The following is an 11,965-nucleotide window of genomic DNA, read 5'->3' as shown; positions in this document are numbered from 1 at the left end:
GCGACCTGGAAAAGGGTTGAACTTAATAAACAGTTCTAAATATTGTTATGAAATCTCAACACCAGACACACGAGCCGCATATCTGTATGAACCAAAGGGTCATCCAACTTGAACCAGGACCTACCCGAAGGCAAAACCGATAACGACTGCACCACACTTGCTACTACTTCAGTAACAAACACTCCTTTCAGAAATAGAATGTTCAACCGCAGCATCAAGGTGTAAAAACATCGTAAACTTAAATTAATGCCGAATATTTATTCTAATCTCAATATTAGGAAGAGTTTGTATTATGCCACGTGGTATCGATAAAATTTCAACATGTCTTGAAAATAAAGGGTTGAATTGAAAGTAGACACATATTGTTGAAAGGCATTATTCAAATTCGGTCCTTCAAGAACAAAGTCGGGTAACTAACAGTATCTGTGCATTCGTCCTACCTATGTAAAATCCGTTTTGAAATATTTTCTTTAAAATATTGGCAAATAATAGAAAGGGCCTGAAAGTACATGAAAACGAAAGTTCGGATACTTCGGATGGACGTAGTATTTTGTGGTCGAATTGAAACGGCGTGAGATGCTTTAGCGAGTTTATTGTTACTTACTTGCTTAACTACTTACTTTGTTAGTCAAAGTAAGTCTTAGCCTCCAACATAAGAGCATGCTACTTTACGCTGTCCAGAGCGACCTCCCGCTGGACCTCGTTGACGCCGAGTTCTCGGAGATCTGCCTCCACTTTATCTGATCGGGCAGTCAAGAGGGCCTATCTGGGCTGTCCAACTGGACGCCGTCCTGCTAGCCATCCTAAATATCGTTGGGCAGATAGAGTGGAGGCGTTTATTGTTACCCATCTGTACATAATTTAAATTTTTCATTGTACCAAATATTTATAAATTTTGCCAACATTCAACGTAAAGTAAATGAACTAAGGCTTTATATGGCACACAATTTATCCGATGCGCGTAAGATAAATCCCTTTATTCTAATATGCTTGCTTTTTCTGACGTTTTTTTAGCGTCTGCGAGCAGGTTGGTTGATATAACAGCACAGAGCCGAACTCAGTCTGCTCTATCATTTGGCTAATTTAGACAACTATATAATTATGTTTTTGGCTTTTTGATCTCACTAATAATTGTACGAAAATAATTACTTTATATTTGGTAACATAAATACTTATAGGTTTAGTAGTAGGTTTTGGTAACATTAATATTAAAATATCTAGGTATAAGCGGACCTCTGTCCAGCGTTCGTTTTCAGGTACGAGATCGTGATACCAAAATGTGCGTTTTCTTCCACATTTCCAGCAAAGTGTAAGCTCAACTTAACTTATTCTTTTGTCGCTAGCATTAATTAAAGCGTATTATAATTCGGCCCGATCACGAATCCGCCCCGCGGTTCTGAGTTATTTAATAGTGTTTTTTGTGCGCGAGTTGCCCGCCACCCTCGGCTTCGCGCAAAAAACCCTCACAAACACACGCCGTTTCGTTCAGGATGACGCGTGGCTTAGTCCTTTCTGTCTTACCATTAAAGTTTGGCTTTGTTAAATTCGTGCGACGTCGTGACACGATGTATACAGAATGTTGAGGAGTACGAGGGCGGGGGAGGGCGATCGCTATCGCACGCACCTCCAGCACGCACCACTATCCTTTGGCTGCCCACTTAATTGTTACGCGACGCGAACTCTTAATAAAGAATTGACTTGACCCTTTACCTAAGAAAGTACTTAAGGTACATGAGGCTACGTTGCATGTATTTTGACCAATTGAACACATTTGGAAAATTTTTCCTGTACCCAAAAGTTATAAATATTAGTAAGACAAAATGTATACCTATTTGTGCTCCCCGATCAAGATAAATTTTAAGCGATGTAACTTTGCAACAGTAGTTGCACGTAGTTGCAACTCGCAACCAAAAATGTTTGGCAAAACTTTTGAAATGTGTAAAACGTAAATTGGTTCAATCTGTCCAACGTTACATTATGTCCAATAAATAAATCTAAATCTAAAAAACTACGTATCTACTGAAGTTTATTGCCAGTACATACATGCAATAGTACAAGTTTCCAGTAGATACGCACCCCATATTATTTAGTATATACCTTCAGAAAAAAAAATGCTTGTAAGTACGATATGTTAACGACAAGAGCATAAAATATAGCGTTTATCAGAGTAAATTTAAATATAGGCGAGACAGCATGAGACGACAGGTGGGCAGTAACCTGTTCTCATGGTAAATGTCGGCAAAAACTCTCACTAACCCCTTGATCCCCGGCCTTTGAGGAGGATCCGCCCTTGCATGTAGAAATATTTTATTCCATGTTTGCATTTTGTAGATATTTATATTGATTATCTTTTAAAGCTTATTGAATTGTAATAATGCAATACTTTTTTATATGCAACAGTTAAATTTTTCGCTGTATTGATATGTTTACTTAAAGTAGGTAAGTAATTAGCGATTTTAGACGCTCATGTCGGATTCTGACGTTTCGTGTGTTGATTCTTCGTTTATATCCAGTAAGGCCCTAGGTGGCATACTCGTAGTAAGCACATTTCTGCAACAACAGCAGGGCAGGGGTGAACAAGAAAAGACGGATATGGTAACTTTATACCCCGCGTTGCGGAAACATCAGTCACAAGTCGGTACCTACCTAAAAGTCCCCAACAGTAAGTATAATCTTATGGTCAGTCGTATCGATAAGTGTATCCTCTAAAATGTGTAAATAATGCATATTGCAAGCGTGTGTAATTATGAAATATCTTAGAGACCGAGCTTAAATTAAGAAGCAAGTAAAAACTCCAAAATATACGTGTCCATGAAATAAAACTATCTAGGTTGATTTTTCGCCCAATTTAACCTTTAACCGCGATTTAAATAGGCATTTCATCGAAATCTTTGCAGCTAATTCCAATTTCTCCGAAATAGTTGTGCTCGTATAAGATTGGCAATAGGTAGTTATAAGTTTCATCAAAACGTGCTGTTTTTATCGTCTAATTATAATTACGGGTACGAAAAATAACCAACATTTACCGTAACACTGAAACACATTGCGTTTTGTTTATCCTAAAATTAATGTTCGCGCGGCCTGACCTTATTAAGATTTGTGGGCGTTGTAAAAATATTTTCTTACAGTTTTTCCCCGAATTTGCTGCATAAAAATGCGTATTGGTTGCGTGTGCGTACCGTGGTAGCACGATGGCGATGGGGGAAGCTCATTAAGGTAAAAAGCCGAGTGCAAACGGCGACTAATGGCGAATTACACGAAGGGGAGCGCGAACCCCACAGCGCCACCGCGACATTGTTTACATGTTGCTTTTCTGGCTTTCCAAAATTTTGTGAAATTTTAGAATTTTACTTTTCAACACCTTCCCAGACGGCCTTTACATATGATAATGCCATAATACTCTCAAGGTTTTTAAATGATTGGCTTGAGTGGTGATGTGTGTTTGGAATTTTTAAAAAATAGCCAATTGTGAGGCAAACCAAAGTAGTTTTTTTTTTATAATAATTCGGAGGACTACGCCGCAGGATTGGACGTCACGTCATACCCCAATATTTGATACACTGATGTTACGTGACGATTAAAGTCATTAAAGGCGTGCAGGACCTGGTTCTAACCTCAAAATATGTCTAAATAACAAAATTAACTCTAGGTACGATATGGATGGGATATCTTATCACATTTCTGTTTTATGAACAGCACGACTCTTGATACGTTAAACACAATTATGCTTAGTTTCATGTTGGGCTATTATTAGCTATTACTGCTATTAGGTACCAAAAAAGTTGCATGAGGTCCTCCGTTTATTACCTACTAGGTACGACAAAATTTTATTTTTTTCGATGCAAGCTAAAACGATGAAGATGATAACCGAACCATGTTGCTAATTGGCAGGATGCGAAGATTTGTGTTACGTTCTTAGGTTACAGAATTCCTGGCAATGACTGAAAAATGGGCCGAGTTGCCGAAATTACACCAGATGCACGATGTTTCTTTTTTAATACTATTACTACTATTAAATACCTACCTACCCATAGTACCCGTACTTTCCGAGTCAAAAGATTCGTCTCGAATATTGCAAATGATATATAGATAAAGATCACTAGTGAAGTTTAGTTTTTCAGGTGAATAATTACGACTAATACATTTTGAGTTGGAGCATGCAGCACAAAATGTACCTATTAAATATTTGATTTAAACACGTATCGTGAAAACGCAACATTTTAACTAAATACGTGTGTATCTAATTATGCCAACGTTTTTTGGTCTACTATCCATTTTGACTCCTGAACGTGCGTTGAAGCAAAAGTCCTATCAGCATTTCGGCGCGTCCACGAACCCTCCCCTCCCCAGCTTCTTCGCCCCCTGTGTCGCCTCTGCTGCACCGCGCCGAATTCGCCCTGCGCCTTCACTCCGTGCCTGTGACGCTCCCCTCTTCGCGTCGAACCAACCTTGAAAATTGTTTTTACCGTCATCGAGGGTATTCACCCCGAACCCGAATTCCGAGGCCCGCGCCACACTACCGCTTTCGGCAGGACGAACCACAAATTCTTATAGGAACCCGACAAGACTTTCATGAATCGCGTTGTGTAGTCCAACGTGCTGTTTACGCGCGCCGGGCGAAGGATATTTGACTTCGTCGAGTTTTTTACACGAATCGTGAGTTCGCTTGATGCGGCTCCTGCCTGAGATTTGTTTGTGAATCTTTTCTAAAGAATTTTCGACGACGCTTTGTGTTCCAGCTCGTTTTTTGTTACCTGTATTCTATTTGAATATTAGAAATTATAGAAATGAGGTAGATTCCCTACATTTATTGCAGTAAGGGCCTAAGTAACAACCAACCTAACTAAAAATTTACACAACACAATGAAACACATCATTGTGTTGTCAGGGATAAATCAATACCTATAAGTACTTTATATGCGATGTAAAGAAAATTTTGCATTTTTTTCAAATGTGTTTGATGATTACCTACAAAGAAAATGATTTTTATCTTTGCTGTTTCAGGAATCTTTTACTATAGATTAGTACACCTAAAAATTATAGGCGCTTATCCCTACTAGAATCTAATTGGAATTACCTTATTACTCACATCCCAATTAGGTACCTAAGGTATGTATCTAATCGTTCTAGTACCTGTCGCTACAAAACCCTAACCTAACTTAACATAAACGCAATAAAACACAAATACTACACAAATTATAGCTAACTCCGCCGCGCAGCCATTAAAAGGCGTGTACAAATTCCTCCCACAAAGAAAAACTAAAAAATTAGGTTAGGGCCTTATTTACCTGCAAGCGCTGCAAGAGAGCAAAATAAAAATAAAAAGCTACATGAGCGAACGAAGAAGGGTGGAACGGCAAAAAAGCAAAAACAAAACAAACGCGATGCACTCGGATCGGCGCGGGCGCGCCTACGCGAAGCGCAACAGCGTACACAATACAGAATGTCTATACTTATAGTATACATACAACATTAAAAAATACAACACATAGATACTTTAGATAAGTCCAGTCAGGAATATACGCTTAGTATCTGTATATAAGTTTATATGCAGGAGAGGGATCACGTGTTGTCGAAATGGATGAAACGCGATAGAACGATGTAAGAGGAAGTAGGTACCGTAATAGTTTTCGGCTTCCTAAAAAAAAAAAATGAATCTATAGTAAGTAGTTACGATTAGTGATTATACCTATTGCTGTGCTGCAACTGCAACCATGGCGTAATGTTTCATAAACGTATGCTGATAATATCCCTAAAACCTAAGATAGGTTACTTGTAATTTAGGTTAGCCACCAATAAAATTGCTAAGACAAGGATATGGTTTGAAACTAATAAACGTATTATTACGTAAAGTATTAGTGTATGGTGAGCTATCTGTAATGTTATTATCTGTGCTACGATCAGCGTTGCGGCCGCGCGTCCCACCACTTCCACACCAGAATTTTGATTGTCTCCATTACATTTTGGTGTAAATTGCTTTGTTTATAAAGAAAAGGGTTATATCTTGAAATAGGTAACTAGCACCAAGTTTAATGCCTACTACCTACTTTTAAACGCTATTTTTGTTTTTACGGTGTCACCATTTCATTCGGTCGGTTTCAGCATGAAAATCATGTTTCTAGAAGAGAACCAAGTCGTTCTGTGGTTCCATGTCAAAGTCAAATCATTTGCGATCTCGTAAACAGCCTGTTAATCAGATTTAAATAATTGATATTTAAGACAGCGATGATATTTTCATGCTAAGACTTTGATTTTGATAGGACAAACTGCGAAAGGTGACCCCCATGTACACGTAATACAGATATTTGTAAAATACATATATGTAAAGGTGCTAAACGAGTAGTAATTCTGACAGTACAATTCCAATCAATGAGGTATATTAGGGCAAACTGTGCATGTGTTAAGGTTATTTAATAGAAGTGGATCTTACAAAATAACTCTTGAGCAACTTATGGTATAAAAATCGTTGACAACTTAGCTTGGTTTGACTATCGTCGCGATTGTCATAATTCACGACATTGCACGTGCGCTGCTCAATAAGTCCTCATTAGTTTAGATGCGGGTTGTCTCCCATTACGTTATCTATTTTACTATTATGAGTGTACCTACTTATAATATTATGTTGGGAATATTTAGTTTTAAATGCAATTAAAAATTATTTGAGTATACGATCGGCATTGATAAAATGGATAAAACAACGTGTCAGTGATTGCCATCCCTTAAAATAATAGTCCCCACCCGACGACTTTAAAATATAATATGTATACCCTCTTAAGAGGGTATATTACATTTTACCTAGTGATGTGCAAGTTGCGGAAACTTTCCAAAAAAATCTTAACTTTCCCGAAAAATTCACGAAACTTTCACGAAAAATAAAGGGAATTTAAATTTATGAAATGGAAAGTGACCGTCCATACCATTTTCCATACAAAATATGGAAAGTTTCCGAAGTTATCCTATGTGAAAAATTCAGAATTTTGGAAACTTTCCGTCGGCACATCAGTAATTTTACCTATTTGGAAGACACCACAAAGCGATGACCAAAACTAAACTTTTAAAGCTCAACCCTCACTCACCTTTTGATCAAAACAACTAATAGTCATGAGCCGTCAATTAACTCAGCAACCCCTGCACAGTGCACATTTTGATTGGTGGCCAGCTGCCCGTGGCGGCAAAAAACTGCTTTCTAAAATTACTGCTATCAACCGCCGTAGATATCCAACGTGAACTTAGTGATGTGCCATGCTAGGAATAGTGGAGTGTGTTCAACGATTTCAAATGTTAAATTCAACGCAGATGCAATGGCAGATCAACGAGCCCTCACGAGACATATTCGAAAAGCGGTACGGCGGGATCTTCGGGCTTCAAATACACACCTCATTACGGAGGCCATAGAGCAAAACCGAGGTCCCAAAGTATTCATGAAGCGTCTCGGGAGGAGCCATATGTCTAAACTGACTACCGCCGATGGCCGTCTCGTCTCTTCTAAGCCAGAGATACTCTCGGAGGTGGAAGACTTCTATGGCCAGTTATATGCCTCGCAATCTCCGCAACCTGAACCTGTCTCCAGCGATCCCCGAGCTACTTTAGTCCGACACTATACCGACGAACTTCCCGACGTCAGCATTGACGAACTTGAGCTGGCCCTCAAACAACTTAAAAATGGAAAAGCCCAGGGAGAGGACGGGGTTACGACTGAGCTCCTAAGGATAGGGGAACTCCTGTCCTTAGGCAGCTGCAGCGCATATTTAACTCCGTTCTCCACGAAGGAGAACTCCAAGTGCGTGGAGCAGGAGCATGGTAGTTTTATTTTTCAAGAAGGGGGATAAGACTCTTCTCAAGAACTACCGCCCTATATCGCTCCTGAGCCACGTGTACAAGCTGTTCTCGAGGGTCATCACAAATAGGCTGACGCGGCGTTTAGACGACTTCCAACCACCGGAGCAGGCCGGGTTTCGTAGAGGATTTGGCACCATAGACCACATTCACACAGTGAGACAGATTATACAAAAGACCCAGGAGTATAACCAGCCTCTGTGTCTAGCTTTCGTGGACTATGAGAAGGCCTTTGACTCTGTCGAGACCTGGTCTGTTCTGGACTCTCTGAAGCGATGCCAAGTTGACTATCGATACATCGAGGTGCTAAAAAGCCTGTATGACGCCGCAACTATGTCCGTCCAAGTACAGAACAGTCAAACAAGATCGATTCCATTACATCGAGGAGTAAGGCAAGGGGATGTTATATCCCCGAAACTGTTTACGAATGTATTGGAAGACATCTTTAAGACTTTAAACTGGAACAGACGGGGCATAAATATAAATGGTGAATACATCTCGCACTTGAGGTTTGCAGATGATATCGTGATCATGGCAGAATCGCTGCAGGAAGTCCAAGAAATGCTGCACAGCCTAAATGTAGCCTCCCAACGAATTGGTCTCCGGATGAACCTGGACAAGACGAAGGTCATGTTTAATGATCTCGTCATTCCGGAGCCAGTAATCATCGACGGCACGCCTCTCGAAGTTGTCAAGGAATATGTATACCTTGGGCAGTTAATGCAGTTGGGTAGATACAACTTCGAAAAGGAAGCCGATAGGAGGGTCCAGTTGGGTTGGGCAGCGTTTCGGAAGTTACACCACATATTTTCGTCAGATATACCACAGAGCCTAAAGACGAAAGTTTTCGACCAGTGCGTCCTTCCTGTTATGACGTACGGATGCGAGACGTGGACTCTGACTGTGGGGCTAATCCACAAGCTTAAAGTCGCTCAACGTGCTATGGAAAGAGCTATGCTTGGAGTGTCTCTGAGGGACAAAATTCGGAACGAAGTGATCCGCCAGAGAACCAAGGTGACCGACATAGCTCTGAAAGTTAGTAGGTTGAAGTGGCAATGGGCTGGCCACATATGTCGCAGAACCGATAACCGCTGGAGCAAGCGTGTTCTGGAGTGGAGACCGCGTCTTGGTAAACGTAGTGTGGGACACCCTCTGGCTAGATGGCGGGATGATTTGCATAGGGGGGCCGGCGGAAACTGGATGCATAAAGCAGCAGACCGGGCTCTGTGGCGTACCTTGGGGGAGGCCTATGTCCAGCAGTGGACTGCAGCGGGCTGATGATGATGAAATGTTAAATTTAAATATGTAAGTAGGTATAGGTAGATACCTATCCTTATCATAAACCTGAGAAATTACCACGGCCGCATGCACTCTCTATTGCTATTAGAAAAAGCCGTTTGAAGAGAACGATTTAGGTAGTTGTGTCCCTGTTCCCTTAACAATCGAAATGGAGTAGGCAAATAACGAAATTGTAGAAAATGCGACCCAGAAAAGAAGTTCTAACCAAACCGTTCCGTTGCCGCATACCTATTTATAAAATAAATGCTACGAAACTGAAAAATAAGACAATAGATAAGTTTGTGTGAGTTAGTTACAAAGGTAAATATTATACCTAATAAATCACATGCTCGCGAGACCAGCTAACACGTATTTAGGTGGGCTCCTGTTGATATTCCTCACATTTCTGGGAATCTAGAACGGAATATTTCTGGGAATAATGGGAATATTCCCGGGCTCAGGAACAACTGCACAGCACACCACTAAACTCGTCCACCCGTCTTACGGAGATCACAATCAACCAACAGCGGCTTCTGCCGCATAAAATTTACGTTAACCTGACTTATGTACGGCGGACCTCGTTTTAACTGCTTTCTTCGTCGTTAGATTGGCAGGGTTAACTGAAGTATGTTATCTAAATGGTAAAATGGAGTTAAAGAAGCGGCGATGTCCTTTTTTGTTCTATAAAAACTGCAGTTTTGTTTCTGACTTAAAACTGCTGAATAGAGAGATTAGACTAATTCTGGATATCGCCGCCGCGAAGCCGTGTCAAATGTGTGAACTTCTTATCTGCCAATTTTTTTTAATCAATGCGGTCGATTCTGCTTTAAGCATAACCAATTAACCAAGAATCTGTATTATTTGTTATGCCTTGATTATCAAATCGAGATCTATTTGCTGGCAAACATTTGAATATCAATTTATTGCATCTTGGCATTATTCTGGCGATTATAAAATTTATAATTTAATAACGTTCAGTAATCACACTGTATTTATTTATGCTATACCAGAGTTACGGTTACTTTATTCAGAATTCGAATTTAACCTTGTCGGTATAGCGTAATCGATTCAACTTCAAAAAGTACAAATTATGCAACATATACCTATTTAAGTAAATTACCTACGTAGGTAGGATCAATGGTGTTGCATTCCCAATCCAAATGTAGCCTTAAATAGGTATAATATACACAATTTAGAGGTAACTTGAAAACTTACAACTTATGCATAGACATAAGTAGGTACCTCTTTAAGTAAATTACCTACATCTTCATTGTACAATAGAAAATACTTGCTGTGCTTACACGTTGCGGTACATTTACCAAACATATGTTATGTTCATACTCATACCAGCTACCCATACCCACTAGAAACAATTTCATTTTAGATAAAAGCTGCGAGGTTGACGTGGCGGGCATCGCAGCGAAGCTCGAGATAAGGAACTGTTTACACTGCTTGAGTCAATGTCCTCCTGCGCATGAACAGGGAAAACCTTGGAGACGTGCCGTACTAAGTCTTCCGGATTTGAGACCTTGCGCAAGGCTGTTGACCACCGAAGGGCCTGTGTGGGCCATTTATACGCAACGCACTTAGCTGACTAATGAATGGCACGTGAATTATAGACTAGTGTTATTGTTCACCGCTTGACGTTGTTTTCGTGCAAGCAAGCAAAGCATGTTCTAATAGAAAATAGCAGTTTTCAGTCGACTTGCGTACCTAAGTATTTAATGGTGTTTGTGCGTTTTATTTGTAATTTATTGTTAACAAGAAGTAGTAAGACGAGAATCAACGCTACAAATCAACGGACTGTAGCACAATTATTACACATTATAATTCAACAGTTTTCCTTAAGTACAATTTACAAAGTTTTTACATGAAATCATGCATTTGTATGGTATGTTTAGAAATTACATTATGAATACTTTCACCATTTCCAGGGATCGGACACTGTCTTGATCGGGCAATTCTGACTGGCATTGCTACGTAGCAATTATTAGGGCGAGCACAACTTGACGTTCCTTTGCGTGCCCTAGCACAGATAAGATATTACTTTATTTTTGATAAGCCTAATAGTCGACAGGTTCGACAACACGATTCGACCCTGAACCGCGCTGTCGAACTTCTGTTTTGTAGGAAGTGTCTTTCTGTACGTAAGTAGGTCAAGCAAATCTTGTCATTTAAAAACAGTCAAGCAAATCTTGTCATCTAATACAGAACCCTAAAAAAGGTGCGAAAAAAGGTTCTATGGATCGATAAACCATCGCCCCCACATTTTTCAAATTTGCCGCCTAAGATATGATTTGCTAGACCGTCTAAATATATGTATTTTATTCTGTGGTATTTCGTCCAAAGCTACTCCACGATAGACTCGCGTCTCTGTCCCGTAACTCGCGCGCCCCTAGCTGCCTCGTAAATAAATTGAGCCTGCATTAGTGGCAATTGTTCGCTTGCCGATGCGCTCCTGCTTGCTCGGCCGGACGAACCAATACCAATTACATAAGTCGCGATATTCGTATTTTGTATGATAAAAAACTTTAAAGCGTCATCTCAGAGCATAAGTTTGGGATCCGGGTCAAGCTTCAATGGGAAAACTATAAAAGAAACATCTTTCCTAACGTGAAAAGCGAACCTAAGTCGCACCTGAAAAAAAAAATTACAGCGGTGATCTCTATCGAAAGTTCGCGTTTTATACAAATTTTAATGAAAGGTCATATAATCCCCATTTTGTATAAGTAGGCAGTTATTTTTTACCACAGTCATCAATCACAATATAGTCAAAATTGAATAATTTAAATGCAGTAATTGATTATCTGCTTGGCAGATTCTATGACAACCTTTACAACCTTATATCAAC

This window comes from Leguminivora glycinivorella, chromosome 8 (genome assembly GCF_023078275.1).
Source record: "Leguminivora glycinivorella isolate SPB_JAAS2020 chromosome 8, LegGlyc_1.1, whole genome shotgun sequence".
NCBI classification, from domain to species: Eukaryota; Metazoa; Arthropoda; class Insecta; order Lepidoptera; family Tortricidae; genus Leguminivora; species Leguminivora glycinivorella.
This window is presented reverse-complemented; position numbering follows the sequence as displayed.